Source organism: Trachinotus anak, unplaced genomic scaffold (assembly GCF_046630095.1).
Source record: "Trachinotus anak isolate AG129_WGS33_773 ecotype Australia unplaced genomic scaffold, CSIRO_AGI_Tana_v1 ptg000018l, whole genome shotgun sequence".
Taxonomy (NCBI): Eukaryota; Metazoa; Chordata; class Actinopteri; order Carangiformes; family Carangidae; genus Trachinotus; species Trachinotus anak.
The window spans coordinates 3,834,480-3,860,177 of NW_027273869.1; the positions used below are offsets into that span (position 1 = coordinate 3,834,480).

The 25,698-nt window shown below is 41.6% G+C and overlaps 1 protein-coding gene across 3 annotated transcripts in view; it reads left to right on the forward strand.

Moving 5' to 3' along the window:
• The window catches only part of nav3 (neuron navigator 3), a 456,492-nt gene that overhangs the window by 79,778 nt on the left and 351,016 nt on the right, over positions 1 to 25,698 (forward strand). For 2 of the 3 annotated variants that reach the window (XM_071502610.1, XM_071502609.1), the window contains exon 2: positions 18,034 to 18,127. The gene's annotated coding sequence lies outside the window, so the exon portion shown is untranslated. Of the gene's footprint in view, positions 1 to 608; positions 687 to 18,033; positions 18,128 to 25,698 lie in introns of all 3 variants that reach the window. The other variant, XM_071502611.1, reaches the window with a different exon arrangement.

Here is a 25,698-nt window from a genome sequence, read left to right on the forward strand (position 1 = left end):
CATTCAATGTGTTTCACTTGGACGTTTACACAAGAGGTGATGGAAGCATTTGTGTGAAGGGTGGAAAAAGATCACAGAGGAGAGTTGTGTTGTTTTTCAGTCTTGTGGTGCATCCATGTATTGTCCTGTATCTCCTGCCAGAAGGGAGAAGTTGGACGAGGTGGTTGGCAGGGTGGGTTGGGATACAGATGATGCTGGAGGCCTGGTAGACGTCCTCAGCTGCCAGCAGTTTTGTGACTGTTTTGAGCTGTCCTGATGACCCTCTGCAGAGCTTTCTGATCTGTCCTGGTGCAGGATACTCTGTCACACTGTGCACTGGTAAAAACTCACGAGAAGGTTCTGCGGCAGTCTGGCTCTCCTCGGCTTCCTTAGAAAGTAAGGGCATCGTTCTGCCCTCTTGATGAGAGTGGAGGTGTGTATGGCCCAGGAATTTAAAACTGGAGACTCTCACCACTGCCTTGCTGTCAGTGACCACTGGGCTTGGATCTGTTCTCTTTGTCTTCCTGCCAGGTTTCACACCTTATCCCTGTAAACTGACTCATTGTTGTGAGACATCAGGCCCAGGACTTTTGTGTCATCTAAGAACTTGGTGGTTGTTTTGTGGACAGGTATAAAGTCCTGGGTGAAGAGCGCATAGAAGAGAGGGCTCAGCACTCATTCCTGTGGAACATCAGTCTTCAGGCAAGGTGGGAAAATCCAGGGTCCTATTGCAAATGGTTGTATTCAGACCCAGGCTGTGGAGTTTGGACAATAGTCTTTTGGGAATGATGGTGTTGAAGGCCTAACTCAAGTCCAAGAAGGGCATCCTAGCAAATGTATCTTTCCAGGTGATCCAGAATGGGATAGAGGGCAAGGCTGATCACATCCTCTGCTGATCAGTTTTCCTGGAAGGTAAACTAATACTGACCCAAAGTGGCAGAGATGGTTCATTTGATGTGGGCCAAAATCAGCCTCTCTTTGCTGATCACACCTTAAGTTGTTCAGGCAACGCATTTTTTCTTTTTTTGGCTCAGGTAGGGACACGATGGTTGTTGATAGAGGCACATCGAGAGAACAGAGTAGGTCAGGGAGAGGTGGAAAATGTTGGTGAAGACACATGCCTGAAGCACACGCACTGGTACACCATTAGATTCAGATGCTTTCTGTGCACTGATGCTGCACAGTGGCCTTCTGACCTCATTAGTGTCCATCGTCAGTCCATAGTGATCTGGTGCCGGTCCATCCATTTACCCAATGTTGTTATCTGTGTTGCAGCAGGAAAAGAACATGTTCAGGTCCCCTGCCAGTGAGGGTTTGCTGCTTACAGTCAGGCTGTACTTAATTTAATAATCTGTGACAGCCTGACTGGCTTGCTACGTGTTGGGGATCATTATTGTTCAAATTGCCCCCTGTTTTTTGCTGCTGTAAAGCCTAGTTTAAGATTAACTCCTACTAGACTAAAAGCTGCAGTGCCATTAGCTCTGTAAGCAGCATCTCTAAGCCTCAGCAGATTCTATACCTTTTTATTCATCCAGTGTCTCTGGTAATTGAACACTTGGATTTCCCTAACAGTGGTGACATTTTCTGTGCAAAAGTTAATAAAGATCAGTACTGATTGTTCTGATCTAGGTCTGTGACAAAAGACTAAAAGCAGTCCTGCAGATTCGCTACTGCTGCCCAAGGCCAAACTCTTAACTGCTTGTTCGTTTAACTCTGCTAATCAGCTGATCAGACTGTCCCAGGTGGGAGACATGCCACAGCCTTGTATGCATCGTCTACATTGGTGTGAACATGATGTAATGTGTTTTGCCCCCTGCCTGGACATTTAACATTCTGATAAAATCTGGAGAGAACAGACCTCAGGTTTGTCTAATTGAAATCCCCTGCTACAGTGAGGCTTCTTCAGGATTGGAGTTCTGTTGTTTGCTATTAGTTGAGGGTAGTAGCTACAGCGCTAACCCAGCATTAGCATGTGGTGGTATGCAAACCGCCATGACAAAAACAATAGAGAATTCCCTAGGTCAGTGGTTCCCAACCTGTTCCATCTCCTGGCCCTCATATCTGACCCTGTCATCATACAGAGACAAATAATATGTTCTCAGGGCACTTTTTATTTTAATGATAATGATTCAGGACTGAATTGAAAGCAGGGGAAGCTCAATTTTCCTTTTTTGTTTGTTGATTCAACATCTGTCTCTTGACTAAATATCCTTTTAATTCTTCCTGTTGCTAACCACCAATCTATTTTGATGTTCCAGCCAGCAACAACATAAAAGTTCCTTGTTATTACAGGGATAGGGTTTAAGACAAAAAAAAACAAAAAAAACAATTTTTAAAATATTCATATATATATATATATATATATAGTTTTTATAATTACATATTTTCACCAAAATCGCACTGTTTTTGTTGGTCCACTTGTGTAAGTGCACAATTATTTGCTGCAACCACTGGAAAGCATTTCATCCATTCATAGCTGTAACTTTAAAATTTTCTATAGCACAGCAAATTACTCATCATTCAGAATTTCCCTTTTTAGTGTTCTTATGACATTCTGTAGCTATTATATTATTGGATTATGGATATGGATATAAGCAGCATTTTATTGTTTGTTGTTGCTGGTTGAGGTGCAACTACAGTAATTTAACCATTCTAGTTTAATCTGTTAAAATGTGTCATATTTTATACATTTATCATATATTTGTATAAAAATCTGCAGTAACTCCAGCTGTCAGATAAACATAGTGCAGTAGTAAGTACAGTATTTGGTCCTTGGATGTATTGAAGAGATGTGAAGCAGCAGAAAATGAAAATACTCAAAATATAAAAACCTCATGAGGAAATGCACATCAGCAATTAACTGGGTGTGCTGTGTTTTTTTTTTTGCTAAACTGCTAAATATGTCAGAGTAACTGGTCAAAAACAAAAAACTCAAGTATGAATTTAATTCAACGCCCTGCAGCCGTGCTTCACACAGACCACCGAAGTTGTGAAGCTATGATAGACGATGAGGAGCTTTGACAGCTTCCCTCCGGTCACAGTGATCTCACTCTTTACTGGGAGTACTGGCACCTTGATCTACAACAAGAGAGAGAGAGTGAAGACTAAGCCACACACTGCTCGATTCACCCCCTCTGATCCTCCTGAGACCTGCTTCGTATGACGGTATGCCACTATTTTTAAACATGTCGTCATCGGGATCACTCGTGCACACGACCCCCTCTCTCCGCTTCCCCAGTCAGCGGTGCTGTGAATCCCAGCCCCACCCCACTATACTCAGCGGGGCGTCTGACTATACTCGCATTGGAAAACCAACTCTCCATGAATATTGAAAAGGGTTTTTAGCATGCAGCGTGTGTTGCTGGGTTTGTCTCCATTCTGCTGGTAGAGCACTTAACACGACAACATGCACCTGACTGGCTGCTTAAACTGCTAAATCTATAAGGTATTATACAGAGGTGAAAGGAGTGAGTTAGTGTAACATATGTGACTCACTGTGCATTGACATATGGTGCATGTGTTGATGGTGGAGAATGAGCTGTGTGTTTGAAGAACTCTGTCAATGAATGCGAAACAATTTCACATCTGAAAGCGTGTTCATGCAGATTCTCAGGCTTGGCAGTGTTTTTTTTTCCCCCAGCGGTTACCCATCTGAGCTGTCACTGGCCTACTTAAATATTCCTATGAAACTGTTGCAGAAGTCTTGTTATTTACCACTTCATACTGCTTAATCCACAAGCCAAAATATTCACTCATAATTAGCTCCTGTTTCAGCTGATGAAAGTTAAAAGAAACAGTCTAATGCTTATTTGCCTTCGCTATTTGCAGGATGAATGCACAGAGGGCAGCTAATGCAGTGATTTAGGTGTGTAATCCAGGATTAAAAAGTGAGCTGCTTTCCTAAATGCAAATAAATTCTTGCTGGGATGGAAAGTATGGTAGAGAACTCTTCAGGTAAACCACCATCTTTATTTGTTTAGTCTGGCACAGCAGATTTGGCTCCTCTTTGATTGACCGACTGTTGCATTTTGTTTTATTCTTCTCTCCATTCCAACCTCAAAGCTCCTCCATCTGGAGAAACAACAGTGATAATCACTCCAGCTAACAAGCTACATGCCAATGATGGATAAACGGATTTGCAGAGTTTTAAACAATATATTGAGAAATTGCCCGATAAAAAAAAAATCCTACACTTTTAAAGTATTTGCTGGTAGGTTTGTACAGCTACAGAATTTATGTAGAAAATGTTTCAAGTTAGTTTAAATAAAGATTTAGTTCTGTTAAAAAAAATATACAAGGGGTCCAAAGACAGGATTTTAATGGCTGCTCTCATTTTTAAATGTGAATATTTCATTTAAAACTATACCGATAAGCCAAAACAGTATGACAGCCACAGCCCAACAGAGTGCTGCATGGATGATGTTTGATGATTTTTGGAGGCCAGCCCTCATGATAACCTCAGCCTTGTTCCCTTGACAAAAAGCCAATGACGTTTTTCTATTAGCCTTTGGATTACTGCAGACAATAAGCTTGGTGACAAACAAAATTTTATGGTATTGACATGTTTTATTCAGCAGGATTATCTTCTCTAATGAACACCACTTTATGATTTTTGAAGCCTAAATACAGTCACCAGGAGTAAAAAGCTGTGAAGGAACTACACCTCGGTCACATGACTTCAACGTCACCACCACTAAACTTGTAGTTTGATTTAGCTCTGAGCTCTTCTACAAAAGCTTTTCCTCTCACAAAGTTAGTAACAGTTTGCAAAGCGCAGGTATCAACACAACCAGGCTGTAAAGGTGGAATTTTCATGTTTGGCGTGATGACGTTTAACGCACCCGACAACCTTTGTGGTCTCATTTAGCCACTTGTTAGCAACCAGCCTTTTTTAGGGATGTAAAAGCTTAAAGAAATCATGACTGGACTATTTACCGACATATTTTATGTCATAGAATAAAACTTGAAAATGTCTTGGGCTTGTATTAATCACAGACTTTATTTCAGGCATCTAACTAAAAACCCATTCAGAAAACTCACAGACTTCAGGATGAGCAAACTGGAAGTGCTAAAATGCTAACTCATTTTTTGACACTATGAGATGATCAATGCTATTTTCTTCATGCGTCGTCATGATGTTTCGGCTCATCACATTCCTTAACGGTGTTACTTGAATTTCACTTGAAAAACAAAGTGTTATGTTGGTCCAGTCCCTACAACATTGCTTACTTTAGTGAATGAAAGTGACATGAAAGTGATTAGCATGCTAGCATGTATTTAGAAACTTTCTGTAAAGCTCTTTCTGTAGGATACTAACATATGTGTGGAGGAATTGTTTGACATTTTTGGAAATCTACTTATTCACTGTCTTGCAGAGTTTTTAATGAGAAGATTGAAACCATTCTCATGCCTGTGAGTGTGAAGTCAGTGTTAGAGCCGGGAGATGATTAGCTCAGGTTAGCATAAACACTGAACGCCGGGGAATCATAAAACCACAAGTTGTTGTTTTTAAAATAGGCATTTCTGTTCCTGTACAGATTAAACTATTGAGAGATATGTGCTGATTCCTGACATTTGGAGGAGTTGGGGGGTATTTTTTGTAATTTAGAGAGAGATGCAGGCTAGCTGTTTTACCTTGCTAATCGTTGTGCTAGCTAATAATCTCCTACTCTTCACAAATAAGCGTATTTCTGAAAATTCTTGTAGCATTTGCACAAACGTTTTGTCCATTGGTCAACATACATGGACGTTGAAGAAAACACAAGTGTCAAACCTCTGTTGTGTGTCAGAAAGCAATGAGTTTCACTTCTCAGCATAGCTTTGGACATGATGATAATGGTGGTAATACCAATGGGAAAAGGAGAAAAGTTGCAACTACAGAGAAGCAATCTGCCTCCTGGTATAGCATAGCCTTGGCTTTAATAGAGAATGAGAGCCTTCCAGTAATAATCAATAAATGATAGTTATTGATTCACCTGTTGAGCCTCAGACGTTGCTCATCTCGGAGCTGCTGTTTGTTTCTGTTGTCAGTTGTGGTGCCTGGGGAGACATGTCTGCTCTGAAACTGAGCTGTGTGAAGTGGTGGCTCCAGGATAACCCCTTGGAAGCAGCAGTTTTCTTCAATTATTTGTTTATTAAAAGTCACTTGAAGTGATTTCATCAGAATTGGGAGAGAAGTCATGAAATTCCTGAGGCACATTGTAAAATCACCGAGTGTAAAATCACCTCTGTACTCTGCAGCCCTGACTATACACCCACACACACTTGCAAACACACCTTATGAAAGTCGATGTTCCCCCTGTGGCAGGTGTGGAGGAGCTTGTAATGATGCCCTGGCAGCCTGGCTGGTTTTATGAGTGATCCCTGGCACTGAGCACGCACCGAGCCAGGAAACACACCTCTGTTTCCGACTGGACCTTATGAATTAACAACCCGTGACTCTTTTCCTTCCACTCTCACCCATCGAATAGACCTAACACAGCTGGTTCACAGGTGAGCCTTAGTCCGTCGCACCACACAAGACGAGAGCTGGACGCTGCCAAATGTAAAAACTTAAGAGCAGATGGAAAGTTTGCACAGAACTGCTTTTTCTGCCACCACTGACCAGCTGGTATTTGGACCATAGAGATCAACTTCAATATCAGTAGCCAGATTATATTCTATATTTTATTTTATTTTAATGATTAGTAACACCTAGATTTAACCAGAAGTATAGTTGAGTGAAATTGTCTCGGAGAATAAAATAAATCGTCATGCAGATGTGATTGTCAAGCAGGTCTGCATTCATTGTTCCTTTAATGTACATGAAACCTCAACAGTCAAATATTTTAAAGTAGTATGTAATTAATATTATATTCTTATGATAATAATATAGACTTTGAAGGAATGGTTTTATATTGATATTTATTGCTGAGTGCAGGATGAGAGGATCAGTTGTGCACTAATGGACTAGGGGATGGTTAGCTTAGCTTCTTAGCATAAAGACTGGAAACAAGGGAGCTGTGATACATATTTGGGAAGTTTTAGAGGAGCTGATAGGCAAATGTTTGAACTATAGAAGGAGAGCAAGGTTAGCTGTTTTGCCCTGCTTCCAGTGTTAAGGGTAATCTAATTAACTCCTTGCTGTAGCCACATAATATGAAGTTAAGCACAAAATGGTTAACTACTCTGTTAAGACCCAGAAGATACAGAATCTGGCCATTTCACAGTAACAATAATTGAAGATGATTGGAGTTAGTTTGTTCCTCAGTTGAACTGAATAATGTCTGATTCACTTCCATCTAAAAAGCTTTAGAGCAGTGGTTTACCATGTGGGTGTAAAGCCGAGTGGTCACATCATGGTTCACTGTAAAACTGCACATTCTTTGGCAAATTGGCTTGGTTCATTTGGTGAGAAGATGCCATTTAGTGGCACTGAGAAGGTTTTGAAATGTTGAAACATCACATCATTGTTTTAAAGGTCCCATATTGTATAAAGCTAGATGGTTTCTGTGAGTGTTTACCTGAAATCTGCTATATTTTTATTGGATCTCTCACAAAACAGTTGTTGTTACTAGAGCTCCAGAGAGAAGCCTGAGAGAGGAAATGTAAAACTACATTGAAAACTACTTAAAACCACAAATATATCAACACTTCAAATAAAACACTGGAGAAGTGTAAAATATGGGACCTTTAATAAGACTGAGATACAGTCTGAGGTTAGTTAACAGTGTGAATTTAATCAGAACCAAATACAGGAACTGAAACCAAGTGGGCCACGTTTTACATCTCCTGGTTTGCTTTTACGTCAGAGTGAATCTAAGTGAAGCAGGTAAGATGTAAGATGTCAAATCTCCACAGTGGTTCTCCACAAATGGAAGACAAACTACATGTGTGGTTCCTGTCTGCAGCGCTGTGTTTCAAGCCTTTTGCTTTTACTGTGATTATCTTGTCTTCCTGTCAGAGGCTTCTTGGTTTTCAGCCTTCTGTCCACACACCTTTGTTGTCTCCCTCCACCTCCTCTGTGAGTCAGATTTAAAAGGCTCAGCCGCTGCATCTGATGGGAACACTCATCCTCCCTCCCTCCCACCTGAACATAATGCCCCCCCCCCCTCTTCGTCCCACCTCACCTTCACCTCGCCGCCGACCTCACCTCCCCCAACATCAAAGCTGTGTGCGCAGTGTGGCTTCTCATAATTCAATTCAGTATCAGCCCTGATCCAGCACATCAACAAGTCCACAGCTTCTGAATGTCATCGGTTCGACTCTTGAATCGTTCCTGTCCTCCCCTTCGCCCCCCTCCTTCCCCTTTCTTCCTGGGGTTAAGCCAAATTTGATCTCTTGCTTTGTGTTGAAAAGAAGCATGATGTCGAACGCGGAAATTGCTGGAGAAATTAGATTTTGTGTTGTATCATCTGGACAGGTAGGGTTGAGGGTTACAATTGCAATAGAGAGAAAATGATAAACTGGTTTCAATCAAAGGCAAAGCTGTGAAAATTTAATTACTTTCCTGGATTTTTGCTTTAATCTCATCCACATAAACACGTTCATGGGGTGTTTGCTCATCACATTTTCCTCTCTCTGAAACACCCCAGCAGCCATGTGCTTGAAGTCTGCATCTGGTGTTAGTTTTTCTATATTTTCCTGGTGTTGGCACGTAATTTAAGATACATTTAATTAGATTGCTTTTTAAAAAAAATGTGAATTCAGCCCTCGTTGGAATTTAATTTGCACCAAACAACCCCTGGGCTGTTCATTTTGTGTGACAGGCAGACTGACACACATTAGGTGCCGTTCCATGTAATGCTGGGAAGAAGAGCATGCGTGGCATTACACGCTCTGCTGCGGCATCCTGCTTTCGTTCCCTGTACAAGAGTTGCATTTTTTTAATGCAAGCATTAAATTCCCATTTTTCAGCTCTTGCTGCTGTCGCCATGTGCCGTTGTCTGTGGGTATTGTTTAAGATTCCAAATAATGTCTATCACAAGCTGTTCTTCTTTCTGTTCCTTCTCAGTTTCTTGTGCTAAAGCAGCCTTTGATGAGTTTGAATGCAACACACAGCAGCTGCCTTTTTAATTTCACCCACCGATATTTTTGGCTTATTGACCAGACTCTCCCATGGGAGCCAAATATGTTTTGCTTTGGAATATTGATTTCTCCACGGTAGGTCAGGCTCCAGCTCCTGCTGCTTCATTATGGGGGTGATCCCATGTGGAAAACATCAGAATCTGTCTTGCTTCGTTTCAGCAGTGTAGGCTTTCTGGCAGCCTGACTCGATAATTGAGGGATTTCATTCCAGGGAGCCATTTATCCATTTTTATGGTGGAATTCCTTTTTGAACATCATAATGGATTTGCACCCAAATTACAGCAATTTGTTATTGCACTTCCACAAGGTTGGGGGACTCATAAGTGACAGATTTAAAAAAGCAGAATTAAAAGCAGCAGAGGCTGAGGAATCTTGACTTTTCGTCTCCAGTGTGGTTAAATTGCTAAATAAGTTGAATCCAACAATTCCCATAATACAATTCGATAACATCTTTCATTTCATTCTAAATGCCCATTTCTTTCAAACGCTATACCTTCAATATTTAGCACAGGCTTTTTTCCATTAATAATTGGTTTCTATCATAAACTCCTGTAAAGCGTAAGAAGAAAATAAAAGCTTTGAATTTTTGAATGAATTTCTGGGGGCTGGGATCTCCTGCCAAGAAACATCCATCTAATTGTTTGCCTTCCAGCGAGGCTGTCATGAAAGATAGCGCACAACTTCCACTGTCCTGTATTGATTGGTCGCTGTGTTTTGAGTGACAGCCAATGTGCTAATGCTCCACAATCTCCCAAGACAAGTGGTTCTCTGTGTTGATGATAAAGGAGGTCAAAGGGCCCAGAGACCTAAATTGAAATGGATCCATGTGCAGTGTACATCAAAAATAATGGCATTGATGTGACTTGGCGGTTAATGCTTGCTGCTACTTTGAGGCAACCTATACAGCCGAATACACATGTAGGCCTACTGGTTGACACAATTTTATACTTGTGGTGCAACACTGAGGAAAGGCTTGCCTGCATTGTTACTGTAGTTTATACACAAGAGTAAATAGTAGGATTTCTACAGTAGCTACCTCTGTAAGGTCTCACTGTCATTGTGATTACAAAGGGACTCTGAAAGCTGGTCATTGTAGCAAAAAAAAAGCCTCTGCCTGGGTGATTGATTGCTTTAAAGAAGCTCATTTTGCAATTACGACACCCTCACATCACGCAGCTAAGGCAGTCAACATTTGACAGGGAATATTGATTCGAAATTGTTGCATTACAAGCCAGCAAATAAATTACAGGCACCCAATAAAACAGTCCACAAGGAATGTCAACAGTTGCCAATTCAGCAGCAAACACAGAAACGGGTTGATTCTTAAACAGGCCTAAATAGAGGTTAATTGAATATCTACGAATCTATCTTGAGGCTAGAGGTCAAAATCAGCTCCTAGAAGCATTTGAATCATGTTGATTTGGCAAATACACAGAGGCGAATTAATGTTTAATGCTGCTGTTTGTTCTGCAGGAGTGTCCCATAAGCCTGAAGGGCCAGTAAGGCCCCGCCACCCCACCCCACCCCACCCTTCTCCTCCTCCAGAAGGTATTTAAGCTGTGTCTTAAATTATTCATAATAGCACTAATCCTCTTGATGTAGCTTTTATTAGCTTGTCTTATTTAATGTTGTTTCTTGGTGACTCTGGGGGAGAAGTTAAAAAAGGCCCCTCTGCCTTATGTCTATGTATGATAGGTCGTGTGTAATTAGCTCTTTGTCAACATTTTGTCTTTTCTGACTTTACTCAATGTTCCAACGCCAGGCTAATTAGCTAGCAGTTTCATTCCACCCTGTTATATTAAAGGCATGTTTTCTGATACATGGCTTAATTTGGTTTTACAGGAAAGAGCTTTTTCCCCCCTATTACGTTGTGATGCATTCAGCAAAGTAACCCTGGTATATACCCAAACCCAGCTTTCATTACCAGTTAACTGTCTTAAATGAACAGGCAGTTTTCCATTGTCCTCTTCATTTGCTACAGGGAGAGCATAATCTGGCTCATAATTTAACATCTTTGCTAATGTTTTACACCAGCATTGACGGAATTAACACAGATAATATGATTCCCACTGCCTCGGTGTTGCATCATGTTAACCTTGCATTCCACTGAGCATTTGCTCACCAGTGGAGCCAATTTAGCTAATGTGTATGCATTTATGCACAGGGGTACTTGCCAGTATTCTCCATGCATAATGGTGGCATCAAGGGACGGTACGGGATGCAGGTCTCACTGGGAATTAGTCTTCCTGTGTAGCAGACTGGCCGATCAACCATTTAAAGCGTTCTAGTGGTCCTCACAGCAACTGAACATCCCCCCTTCCCCCATGAATCACATCCCTGCATGCCATATCTTGTGCCATTATAGCATTGTGTTGAAAAAGAATAATAGAAGACAAATCACCCTGTTTACCTCATCGGACACTGCCTTTTAATCCCATTCCTCTGCAATCTTGCTCTTGCTTATCCTCATTCTTTATTCTTTAATCCAATCGTTGCCCATATTGTCAGCGCACAATAGTGTTGATTCTTACTCCTTACCGCTGCTCTTATTGAAGCTTAGTCTAGCTGCACTCATTGTAAGGAAATAAACTTGGCTGGTGGTGGCTAAAATGTAATCCAGTTGAATGTATTTTATCTTGCGGTGTAACATTGTATCTTCAACACAGATGCTTACAAAAGAAACCATTCCAGCACCGTCGTCTAGCAGCTCCAGCTCATCTGCTAACAGCCTGTGGAAAACCTCACAGCAGATACTTAGCTGCCAGGCACAGGTGTAAATGTGCATTAATGGCTCTGTATTATGCGGTTAGCCTGGTTTAATTTTCAAATATATTGTAGCACTAACAGGATCTATCACTACACCCAACCCTGATTGGCTGACAGCTCCATCTTCTCAAACCGAAATGAGTCCCCTGAGTCTTTCTTGTTCAGATATTGCATTGTTGCTCAAATGGATGGATGGATTTCAGATACTCCACAGTCAGGAGAGTCAGTTAAAGGTCCCATATTTTACACTTTTCCTGTGTTTCATCTGAAGTGTTGATCTCCATCAGAAGATATATTTGTGGTTTTAAGAACCAAAAACCATCTCAGTGTAGTTTTACATCTCCTCTCTCAGGCTTCTTTCTGGAGCTCTGGTAACAACAGGCCAATCAGAAGAGATGATCTTAGCCTCTCTTCTGATTGGCTGAGTGTTTTCTGAGTGATCAAATAAAAATATAGCAGATTTCAGGTAATCAAATCCTGCAAGGTTGGATGGTGGGTACAGGTGGGCGGGGCTTGGGTCATGGCTGAGGGTGGTGACTGCTTTGTTGTGACATCACAAAGTTCCAGAAGTCCTGATGCCTCATTTCAGCTTCCTCAGAACCTAGACTTGCTTTATGACTCATCCTGCTTTAAGATATGCAAATATCACTTAATACTGTACAATATGGTACCTTTAAGATAAAGCTTCGATGTGTGTACAAAGGTATAGTCACATTAAACTCCCATTCATTTCAGGTGAAGTCTCCACAATTTGAAAAGCATTTCCTGTGTTGATCTGCAGCCAGTTCTGGTGGATCATTATCCTGTTTAGTACCTAATTATACCACCAGATTACAAACACCAGCATCATTCTCATGCACTATTTGCAGTTTGTAATCACTCTGCTCAATATTAATTATGTTCTCTGAAACGAACACATCACATTCTTTCCTTTTCTTGAGTGCAAGGCCACTTTGTTGAAGAGAAAGTTCATGTGCCTGTCCCTTTTGTCTGAGAGCCACTGGAGGAAGAGGTGTACACCACAACAGCATGTACCTTTTTCATTTTCACTTAGCAAAGTCTCTTTTAAGCATTACCAATTCAAACTTTCATTAACAGTTGTCTTGATGAACTAAGCACTCAAAATGGTATCTACCGGGATGGTGAGTAACACACATCTGTAGCCCCATTTCCATTACACAGCTTAATACGCAATTTGAGATTGTAATGGCAACACATGAATTTCAAAAAAACTAAAATTTTCCCCCCAAAAAATTGTACTCTCACATGAGGTGGTTTTTCAAACAGTTCGATAAAGCAATATATCTCAAAAGTGAAATGGAAACACATTCAGTCACATGACATGAGTAGTTATAGGTTTAGGAGGGTTTTTTTTTTTAATTGCGTCTATTCAAACTGTAATATGAATACAGCTTGTGATGCCTCCAGAGATGTGGTAAAGAAGCCACAAATGTCAACCTCATGACTGAGCTAGAGGAAAAGTCAGGGATCTCTAAAGGCATCAGGGTACCAGGTGTGGGATCCAGGCATGTCTGCAGCACATTGTGCCAATCCATTTAGCAGATGTTGAGATATTTAACTGGACAAATGAAAAAATCTGTCATGCTGATGGTGCTTGATGAAATGTTAGGCCATCACCAGAATCAGTATGCTTCCTTGTCTCTGGATCATTAACATCTGTACAGAATTTCATAACAATCCATCCAATAATTGTTGAGATATCAACCATCCATCTGGACCAAGCCAATGCATTGACTGAGCCACATACAGACTGACCTTGTGTGTGTATTGTAGCATTAACATTTAAACAATATCAACATTCTTGATTCATTTCATAGGGCCCCATTATGTGAATCAGTAACCTGCTAACCAACCCTCCGCCCCCACACTGTTGACACTAAGAGGAGTAATCCATCGTCCTCAAGACGCTAATACCATCACACGCCCCTGACCTCGACCTGACTGATGCTCACCAATGTCATGAAGATGGATCGGGAGAAAATGAGATGTAACAATACAGCAGAGAAGCAGGGAGGGGTGATGGGGTGTTGGGGGTGGTTTGAGCAAAGTCGTCAATCTCTCCCTTCTAGCTTGCTGCCCATGCCTGCCCATTATCAGGGTGGCTGGCCTTCATCATGCAAGCTATCTCTACAGCGTGAGGTTATTAATGCGTTTGGTCTTCATTACAGCAGGGCAATGGTGAATCCTGCACAGGTTTGGAGAGTCACATGGAACCGTACGGAAAATTAATTTGAAGATTTGCATTCTCATCTGCCAAGTGTGGAGCATGGAGGAGCTTTGAGAAAATACTTTGGTACACAAATAAATGAATAACATAAAAAAAGTTGATCAAAACTGGAATCCAAAAGCTTGTTGGAGCCCTGAGTTCCCACGGCGGCACACAGGAAATCCACTCAGCCAACCGGGATGTTGAGGCAAGCTGTCACTCTCAGCTCCACCTCCCCCAGAGAGCTTTCCTGGATGTGCATGCACGCCCAGAAACAGCTGGGGCCTCGGTGAAGCACGTTGATGGTGTTTAATTAACACAAGAGGTTAGTCATGTTCCAGCCATGTTCTCATTCAAAAAGGATGAATGGACGACACCAGCGGGTGATGACTTCCTCTGTGGCCCCGTGCTCTATGGCAATAACTCCCTCTGCACTGTCATTATGAGTCTGATGGAGAAAGAGCACCTTCAGCTACTGAGTGTACTCGTTGTGTAGTGTGTATTACTGAAGAGCAAGCGGTGGAAATGTAAATGTGTACTCGGAAAAGCACTGCATGTTTTCTTTAAAAGAAGAAACCCATGTTATGAATGAAATCACTGGTGCAGTTTCATGTCTGTCTGAATGGATAAAAGCCTGATTTCAAAGGATTGTGTTGTCATTTCTGAAGTTGCTCCAGTTTCAGTCCTCCCCTACTCCAGAGAGACAAGCCTGCGGTGTGTGTAACCAGTTTTGAATTCTAAACGACACAAATACACTCACACTCGTGGTTGCATGGCGTCCCTTGGACTGGCGAAATCTAATACCGACGTTAACCTGGATATTGTCGGGAGATGAAATCCGTCCTTTTCCCGCCCAGATGAGTGTTAATGGAAGGCTGTGAAGACACCAGTGCCTGTCGTTTTTCAGGCTGTATACTCTGTTTATCTAGAGCGCCGCGTTAAACTGCCTGGAGTTATGATCCTGCCGGTTTTATGCCACAGCCATATGGAGCATCCTGGCTTTGGTAATATAGCACATTTCCACCAGAGTAAAGACTCCTAGGGAATTGTACGGTATATAAAGCAGGCTTTAAGCCATTTTACATTTTGTGTGCCGATGATGAAAACAGCTGATTTCTTCTGCTGAAACAAGGTTGAGTTGAGCAGTAAAACGTAAATGTGCTGTAAAACAAAACAAAAATGAGCTAAATGAACCTAAAAACTGCAGGAGAGCAACATCATGTCATTTGATTTCCTGTTAATTTCATATATTTGCAAATTAGGGTTGGATAATATGATGTACTGTACATCATGAAACAGTATACATTGATTTTGCCATACCTTGCCTTTGTGGATGATGCTTGAATTCAATGAGCACGATTGTTCTATAACGTTTCTGGTGTTTTTCTTTGATTTTAGTATCAATGTAATAAAGTGCCATGGATTGTCAATCCAGCAAATTAAATAGTAACAGTTGTGTCTTTATCCATTAAGAGTTTCTGAATTGGCTTTTTAGTAAATTTACTATATTATAATATATATCCATATAACAATATGACCCCAATTGCAAATGAGCCCTTTTTGCTATCAGGAAATAATATCCAGCGTTCCTCCTCTGAGAGCTGTATATAAAACGAGTTGTTGGCCCTCTTATTGGCCGCCTGCCCAGGAAGCCCTTTCATTTAATTGGCCTCCCGTTTGTTTTGAGCTGCACCCACCCATTACGATCTCTCATAAACGTGGTAGTATAAAACCAAACTGCACCTGAGCATCCAGAGAGAGAGACAGAGAGAGAGAGAGAGCTGGACTGAGTGAGAAGAGCTCTGCTGCTAATATCATTAAACGCCCTGCAGGTGGGATCCTACATATTTCTCTTAGTTTCGAAGCCCTTATCACCGAACACACACCTCAGCTCACCCATAACCGCTTTTAATTTGGCAACTCTACAAATGCCCTCCATCATTGCCACTAAACCAGGAAGCCGGGGAATAGCCAATAGTGATTATGAAGGAAAAGGTCACTTCCAGCAACAACCTTTTTATTGGATTTGGCTCTTATTGCACCAATTAAATTCTGTCCCCATTTTGAAGAACCAAATCTGTGTTTTTGCAATTTAAAGTTCCTCCTCAGACATTAAATAAAAAAATACTCTGCACTGAGTGATATTTTGTCGAACGTGGTTTTCCTACAAAAAAGTGAAAAAATGGAAGCACATCTACTCTTACTTCCTCTTTCAGATATTCTGGATCAGGACTTGTGCCCCACCCACCACACACTATGAATGAATGTATGAATCTCTGGCTGTCTGAATCTGTTTTTATGAGACTGTCATTGGTTCACTGCAGTTCAAGGTTGAAATAATTAGTTATGGTGTTGACTGATTATTTCACTCATGTCTTGTGTTATGTGAAAAAGACCATCTGGGCATTTTAACAAGGTTAAACACTTGATTTTCATCAGCAGGGGTCTTTAAAGCTCATTAAGTACCTGTTGTGTGCACTTTATATTACTTTTCATTAGGTTTTACATGTGTGTACTATCTTCCCAACAGCTTTTTTGTTGCAGTATGCTATCCAAAAACTATACATTTTCTAAAGTAATTTTTGGGCAATTGTAAGCCTTTATCTATAGGACAGTGGAGAGTGACAGGAGACAGTGGCCAGCAGCCAAACTGGGGACTCACCTGCTCAGACCATTTGGCTCTTGGGTTGCCCTGAAAATAATATTCTTGAGAGACTTTTAAGAGTGAATTTTTACTTTGGTTTTGCCGTCGGCTGCTAAACAGCAACTTCTTCAATGCAAGAAATTACCCGATTTTCATGACAGTTCTCACTCATTTTACTATCTTCTTGGTTGGATATTTGACAACATATTTTATGAATGCAATGCATTCTGAGCAAAGCGTCAACCAAGGAGAGTCTTACCTGTTGTTTATGATCAGTATCTTACCTGAATGTGACATATTCTTCTCTCCAGACAGTGTTCACCATACTAAGCTGCTGTCTTTGTTTCCATGTCCCTGGAGGAATACGAGTGCTTGCATGTCAGACGGTACATCATGGATGTTACCATCAAACCTCTGCTTAACATAGCTCCAACTTTAAATGCATCATGTTTTTAATATTGTGCTATGACATTTTTCAAATACCGTAAACCCTGCAATGGAAGCAAGACTCCTCTCCTCTCCAGGCGGCTTTAACCTTGTAAGCTGTTGTTTCTGTATCCCGGGATAAAGTGTGACTCACATGTCACACATCACCACTATTCCCATCAAACCCCTGCCTGGCTCTTAAGTGCCTTTCAAGCTGCGTCTCCCTGGTATTCCCATCATTATTGACAGACCTCAAACAGCATCCTTACAGCTTGTTTTCTCCTGGATTCTCAAGTGTTGGGATGTTTCAGAAAGAAAAAAATGTTTAAGTGTCTCTGCATGTCTGTGAGGCTCATTCTGAACACTTTGTCTTCCTGACATTGTCTGTAAATTCAGCCTTGGTCTCTTGAGAATCACTGGGAATGAAAGTGGCCACAGAACTGGAGATTTAGATTATGATTTTCCTTTTCTATCGCTGCTTTGGAGGGGGGATAGAAGTGGGTAATCCCCACAGGTAATTGATTTTCGGGAACTGTGCAGAGGTGGGATGGAGCACCTTGGTGGGGGAATATGAGGTATGAGAACAATTTCCACAGCCAAAGAGAGTTGACTCAGAGTTTATTGGCTGTTTTTTTTCTAAAGGGGGAAAGTTTCCAGAAAAATGTTGCTTTAATGTCCTGCTGCATCGGGTAAACTTTCGGTCACACCGTGTTACAATTCTGGTGGGAGGGGGACCGCTGTGAGCTGCAGGAGGTAGCAGGCGGCATGAAAGTGAGTGTGGCTGAACAAATCACCCAGATTTTGAGCAAACAAAAACACGAGGAGAGAAACTGAACTGTGAGTGAGACGATTATCACGTTTGGGCTTTTCAGCTGCCTCTGAAGTCAAATTGTAACAAATCTCTATTTGTGTTGTGTGTTTTCAGGATCTTTTTATCACTGCTGACTGCTGTGATGAATGCTGATCTGTGGTTTAAGCAGCAACAGTGAAGACGGAGTCTGAGGAATCCCGGGTCTGACGTAGGTTCAATTTTTCTTTTACCCAATATCTCATTATCTGTCTCCTTTGCTTGACTTGAATCTGATGCTGCTGTTGTTTTGTTGCTGATGAGGTTTAGATTCAAGGTGCAGTGTTGGGGGGTAGTGAACTGCATTTAAAGAAACTAATGGGTTAACTACATGTTGCTGCAACTACATGTACGTAGTGATTCAAGTAGTTAAATTACTTTTTTGCCATTTTTTGTGTAGATACTAGAAACTAGATTTCTCCCTATGGAAGCTTTGCTGTAGTTCAGCTTCTTCCAGTGTAAATCATTCTTAAATCACTACAGAATATATCAGCTGATGTAACTGATGTGGTTGAGTTTTTGAAAACAGTAACGTAGTAGTGAAAAAAATCAGTATCACTACATTATAGTCTGAGGTGAAGTCTAGGTACAGAGTTTTGTGGAGGGATGTGTATCCTGCTGTTTATTTAAAGCAGCCACTGAGATGAGCCAGCAGCTGTCAGGCTGTTGTTGGCTAAATGCTTGATTCTGATGCATGGGGATGTAAACACAGTGTGAGATGTGTTGCCCCTACGTCCCTCGCTCTGTTTGGAACAGACTTTACACAAACAGGTGCAGCCCAATAAAGTGATCGATACTTCTTAATAACAGATTATAGAGAGTAGTTGTGTTTTACTTTAGCCTACAGATGGACATGTTACAAATGTATTATCATCCAAATCTATTAGTGTCTGGAAAAACCATTATATGTGCTTTGCAAACCCACAAACTGACCCTGGCCAAGAATTTAGGGACTTTCTCTTGTGACAGCTTTAATGTCACTCTCAGATTCACACACACACAGCTCTGAGGTTATTACATCATCTCGAAAGATGTGGATAGTAGATTGTTGCCTGTTCATCATGAAAATAAGTTTTTATAGGTGTTAATGAAACTTGATACACATTTGAGTTTTATAATATTTCAACACAGATAGATACAGTAGCAGTTATCAATATAAAACCTATTTATAATAGCCTATGTATGTATTATTTTATAAAACCTATTTGCTGCAGGTCAACAATAAAGGCATAAAATGGCCAAAAAAAAACACTTAAAAAACCTATATAGCATGCCAGTGCTAATAAGTCAATAACAAAGTGATAGCATTATGAACGCATCTATTCAACCCTGCCCAAGGAGCCAGGGACTCACCTGTCAGGTGCTTAATCTCAGCACCAGCAGGAGGGACGTGTGCACAGCCTCAGAGACTCAACAGTGACACGTGTCAGCCATTGTGCTGGTTACAGGTTAAGCTCCTTGCTGAGAAATGTAGAAAGGGGAAGCTGAAGGTTTAGGTTGAGGGTTTAAGATTCCTCTAAGGGCAAATTTAAGTTGATTCAGTCCCAGAAGTAACATATGGTACAGCAGAAAGCAAATGTGATCAGGTCATATATTTGTGATTAATGTGTGGTAGGAATCTTTTGCCTCACATCTTGACTGAGTCTTATATTTAGAGGTGAAAAAGTTAGATTTTGAAGCAAACAGTCAAAGTGGTCTCTGGTTTCAGCTTCTACAAAGATTTGCAGCTTTTCTTCTTGTTTCATGTGTATGTGTGTTATAAACGGAATATCTTGTTTTTGGGAGGTTGCTCAGACTAAACATGCTGTTTAAAGATGTCACTTTGGAATCTGGGAAACTGTGATGGATGTTTTTGAGGTAATAATTAGTTGTTTGTTAAAGATGAGTATCGTCTGTAAAAGTGGTTAAAGCAGGTCTATATTTTGTGCTCTGATAAGTTTAAAACAGATTTTTTCAAGCTTTTTTTATTATTATGTGAATAAATGAAATCATGTTTTGTTAGTTCATATGGACATATAAAAGGAAGGTGGCGAGAATTAAATTCAAGATTGAATTCTGCTGCTTTGATTTCCAATTTTCTTACCAAAGTATAAAGATGTGATCGGTTGTGATTGATTACAGACATGCACCAATGCTCTGCTACACCACAGTGTAGGAGACTGAAGGGACTTTGAAGACAGTGTGTTTCCTGGTGCTCTTCACTCTTCTCCTCCCATCACAGTGCTCCTACTGCTGCCTCCACACGCTGCCTCTGCGCTCTTTGTTCCACTTCATTTGGGTGTGTGCTTACGTGTGTGTGTGTGTGTGTGTGTGTGTGTGTGTGTGTGTGTGTGTGTGTGTGTGTGTGTGTGCACCAAGAGAGCTTTTTGAGGATGGGTTGGATCTCTCTGTCTGCTCCCCCACCCCATCTTTCCCTGTGTGACTGGAAGGAGAGAGAGAGAGAGAGAGAGAGTGTGTGTGTGTGTGTGTGTGTGTGTGTGTGTCTGTCAGTGGCAGTGTTTGATGTTGTTGAGTGTAAGCCTGCATGGCATGTGTATGTCTGTGTGTGTCTCTGTATGTCGTGTACAAATGAAGAAAGGCGGAGTGTGTAACAGCATCAGTGCAGGATTGCAGTGTGTGAGTGGGAGTATGCACTGGTGAATGAACAAGAAAAACACACTTGTACGCTGTGTGTGCACACATACACGTCTGTTGCATGTTGCATGCCTCTGAAGGTGTGTGTAGTGTAGAAACCCCCCCACCCCCCACCCCCCCACACACACATACACACACACTGTATACACAACTCCAGAGACTAGCATGTTCATTATTCTTCCTAAAAGAACCATTAAAATTTCATCAGTGCAATGCAATCTGTGGCAGGGCGGGGGGTAGGAGTGTGTGTGTGTGTGTGTGTGTGTAAGAGACAGAGGGAGACTCAGCAGTGTGAAGGGGAGGGAGCTTGCATCCTCCGCTCATTCACCACTGCCTGCCTTCATTGCCTCTCTCCTCCTCCTCCTTTTCTTCTTTCGGCTTCTTCTTCTTCTTCTCTGGTGACTCGATTCCCTCGCTGAGATGCCGATGCTGAGATTACGACTTCTCTCATGATGTGAGCCACCAGCATCCCTCCCCTCCGTCTCCCTCCATCCACCCCACCTCATTCTACTACTACTCCTTCCTGTCACTCACACCGGCACCGGAGGCTTTTCCTCAGGAGTTACCATACAGGACCAAAGGGCTAACAAGGTGTAGTTGGATGGGTTTTTTTTCACTCCTGGCTTGAAGGCAGGTTTGGATTGGTCACAGTCACAAGATTCAGAGCTGGATCCTGAGTGGAATATCTTTTTTTGAGCGGAATCCTCCTTTTAACTAGTGCATGGCTGGAGATTTAAAGGTGAGCTCTGCGTTTCATTCCTACTGCAGCGTGGCTCTAACTTGTTGATTAGCATGGACAGAAGCCACGTGATTGATGTGTGCTTCCTTTGTGACCAACTTTTTGGAGTTGTACGTTTCAACCTTTCCTCCTTTTTCCCTTAATTAGACTGATTGTGCCCGTGTTTTTCTTGTAAAGGAGCGGGACTCATTAGTGCTGTTCCTTTTCCGCAGTGATCTGAAACACGGGGAAATTAGCAGCAGCCTTTACAGAGCGCGGGAAGTGAGCGAGTGGTGAGCTTCCTCCTCTCACTGCTGCCACCACCACCTCCACCTCCACGCAATCTCATATGTCGCTTTGTTTTGCCAGCGCGAGCGCGAGGCGCCGTCTCCCAGGTAGATCTGATGATGCTAATTGAGCCCTAATTGGGTTTCCCCTCAGCTGTGGAGGTTTTTGGTTCCTGAGCCGCTTAAAGCATCACATGAAAGAGTTTGTGGGGTGGAGTGTGTGTGTGTGTGTGTGTGTGTGTGTGTGTGTGTGTGTGTGTGTGTGAAAGTAGGGTGGAGTGTGTGTATGAGTGAGAAAGAGAGTGTAAAGCTGAGCACTAGTGAGAGTGTGTGTATGTCTGGCCAACCCTGTGAGGAGTGAGAGAGTGAGTCTACAGCCTTTGTAAATGTGTGTGTGTGTGTGTGTGTGTGTGTGTGTGTTGTAGGTGACTATGTGTGTGTGTGGCAGTGGAGTGACAGTATGGACTGTGTATGTGTGTCTATTCGCAGGCCCATCTGTGGAGGTCTTGTGTGATGGATGGCAACTGACGGAGGGTGTGAGGTGTGTGAAGGAGGAGGAGGAGGAGGAGGAGGAGGATGAAGAGAAGAGGCAGTGGGATGGGGGAGGGTGTTGGGAGGAGACTGGGAAACTGGTTTCCCATCTGTGTGTGTGTGTGTGTGTGTGTGTGTGTGTGTGTGTGTGTGTGTGTGTGTGTGTGTGTGAATTTAGGTGGTAGAGCAGTACATCACAGACTGGCTAATGGAATAGTAGCGACTTGAAGGGTCCTCTCCTGCCTCTCCTCCATCACTACACCCCACCCCTCCCTCCTCACAGGATTGTGGGTAGTGTGTGACTCACTAGAGGGCATTCTGTGGTTTCTGTCAGGGTATAGATTCTACATGCGCACCAGACAGGTCAGTGACTGAAATTAATGAGATCAAATAGATTTTGCAATACCTGCATACACATCCCAGAATTCCATTCAAAATGACAGGTGTATTGACCACTAGGCTGCTTTTCTATAGCTAGCTAGTCAGTGAAGACGCATATAACACAACTGTCTGTGAAGAAATTGCCAAAACCCTCAACAGCAAAGAGGAAAAACACAGCAAACATTGTTAATCTACCTGCTGCATGCCTTTACTCTTTTATCTCCTTGAAACAAAGCAGCACCTCTCACTCTGATGCAAATTTAATGAATGGATTTTTTTTTTCATTCATTAGAAGCTGCAAAGTGAATGAATTTTTATGCAAACAAAACTGCTACCTCATCAGATTTTGCAAGACTCATTTAAGGATCCTTTCTTTCCCAGTCACCAGCCTGGATGCTAGTTAGCTAGCACGCTACCATCTGTCTTTATCCTAGATATGAGTGCTAATGAATGTTTCCTCTGCACTCTGTTCATGATGGTTCAACTACTTCAACTCCCTGCTACAACTTGCTGTGTGACCATGGCAACCACAAAAACTACAGTGATGGAAATCTGAGTATAGTGAGGCGTTAATGAAATATTGTGTTGATATTCAAAGTAATATGGTTACATAATAAACTCATACACTGGGTTTTTGAGTTCAGTTGTCTAAGTTGTCCTTTTTCTGCAGCCATACTATACTTTGTGAGGCTGTAAGCACAGACGTGCTTTGAGCTAAATGCTAACATTAGCATCCTGAAATGCTGATGCTGATGTTTAACAGGTATATGTTTACCATGTTTACGATCATCTTAGTGTGTTATCACACATATGCTTAAAAAATATCGGACAAAGTGAAATATTGACGTAATGTTGGCTGTGGTGAAAAGTTAAAGTTATAGTATGTAAGTTTTCCATATTCAAATGTCTACAAATGACTGGACCTATGTTATATATTTTTTTGAGTTATGTTCTTACATTATCACAAATGCTTCTAGCTATTCCCAAACCAGAGAACTAGTGATTTTAATCATGGTAATGCTCCATTTCATTTGGTCGCCTGTCAATGCGTCAGCGTCACGGTTCGCCTGAGTGTTTTTCAATGATTTTTTTTTAAAGTGTTACAGTCACTTGCCACAAGCTCAAAATGGACTTTCATCCTATTTTAAGCCCCATTTTAATATACACTTTTTTACAGTTTGATTGTTTTCAGCTATTTATTTTAATTGGATGAAGGATTTTAGTCATTGGATGTCTGGACCTTAGGTTGTCAGAGAAAACAGCCAGGTAAATGGCAGCTCAGGTTCCACCACTCATGGATGTCCATGCATCAACTCTGAGATGCCCTGTGTCTGCCGAAGAGCATCAGGGAATCATTCATTTCTAAAGTATTCATTGTTTCTTTTCATCCCCGGGTCTGTTTGATATGGAGAGGAGGACACCTCTGCTGATTGGCTGCCAGTAAAAACCAGTAAAGAGTGACAGACAAGGGGAATAACATGCAGTAAAGAGTCCCGGGCAGGACTTGCCTGCTTGGTGGATTAGTGGCTACGTGGTGTGGCTGTAAAAAATCCTGAACATCTGGTTCATAAGTTATCAAAGAAACAAAGGTAAGGATTCTCAGTTTCCAGCCATTCTAAGATGTTGTGTCTGCCGAGAACCATCGCCAAAGCTCCCAACTCTTCTCTGATGTCTTGTGTCTGCCACACAGCAACAGTGAATCACTGATTTTTAAAGTGACACTGCTTTATTTGGTGTTTCTACCAGTTTCGATAAAGCGGTAGCCTCTGAGGCTGAAAAATGAAGCCAACACAGGAGAGCCAAAAACTGCAGCTCTTCGAATGACCGCTTGAGGCTGGCTCCAAAAGTGAGTCAGTCCCTATGGACTTCCATGTTCAAATGCCCAACTTTACAGCAGAAATAAACATGTTTACATTTATGGTTTTTGGTCTTTAGAGCTCATTTCCTCCTTCATGACAACTGCACAGAGGGTGAATTTTTACATAACTCATCCATTTAAATTTTATTAAGGCATAAAGTTTGCATAATTGTGGGCATGCCACTTTGAGTGACAGGTGGGTGAGCGTATGCTTGCCACAAGGCAACATGCACTGAAGTCTCGACTCCACCTCTTTGCACATTGTTGGAGTAGCCAGCAAATTGGCGGAGTCGGGCACTGGCAAGATGGGGATGGTGGAGCAGCTCACTCTGAGCTTCAGACTGCTCTTCAGAAACCTATGGGTGACACCACAAAGGCTACATCCATCTTTATTTACAGTGGTTTTATTCCATTGGTCTATCTCTGTGAATCATTTGGCTGCTGGTAAAAACCACCTGAATGTCTGGTTCATAAATTAGCAGTTAGTCAGTTAGATTAGCAATCTAAGATCCCAACCCTTCCCTAATGTCCTATGCTTTGCTGCTGCTTTGTTGCTTTCAGTGCTTTTAATGGTTATAATCATTGGGTGTGTTTGTTTTGGAGAAGAGGAGACCTCTGTAGATAATTCACCTCCAGGTAAAAACCTAGAGGGACCATATTGTACCAAATTTCATGGTAAGCCATCTGATAGTTGTGAAGACATTTTGCTCAAAACCACAAATGTCAACCTCATGGCGGAGCTAGATGAAAAGTCAAATGATCACCAAAGTCATTCAAATTTATCCTCTGGGGACCATAACCGTTTCTACTGAAAACCATGGCCATCCATCCAATAGTTAAAGATATTTCACTGAAAAACAGAAACTTCAACCTTATGGTGGTGAAAAAAGGCAGATGGTCACCAAAGTCATCAGGATCCACCCCCAGGGGCTCATGGATGTCTGAAGCAAATTTTATTGCCATCTTTTATTACCACCCATCCAACAGTTGTTGATACTGGATGAAAGTGGTGGACCAACCAACAGCCTAATGGATTGACAAAGTTAGACTGCCATCCCTACAACTATGCCATTTGTGTGATTTATGAAATTACATGAGAAAATATCAATGACTCTCAAAGATTCATATTCTTATATAAGTTTTTATTGATTAATTATTTATTCAATGAATGTATTATATTCTATACACAAACACTTTCATCTGAGTAAACTTAATAGTCAGTTAAGTCAGTTTGAGTTCAATAATTGCAGCTCTGTTCCTAAGGATCCTAAAAGTCAGTCTAAATGCTTTTATTTAATTTTATTTTATTGAATGGGAGAAACTAAATCACGTAG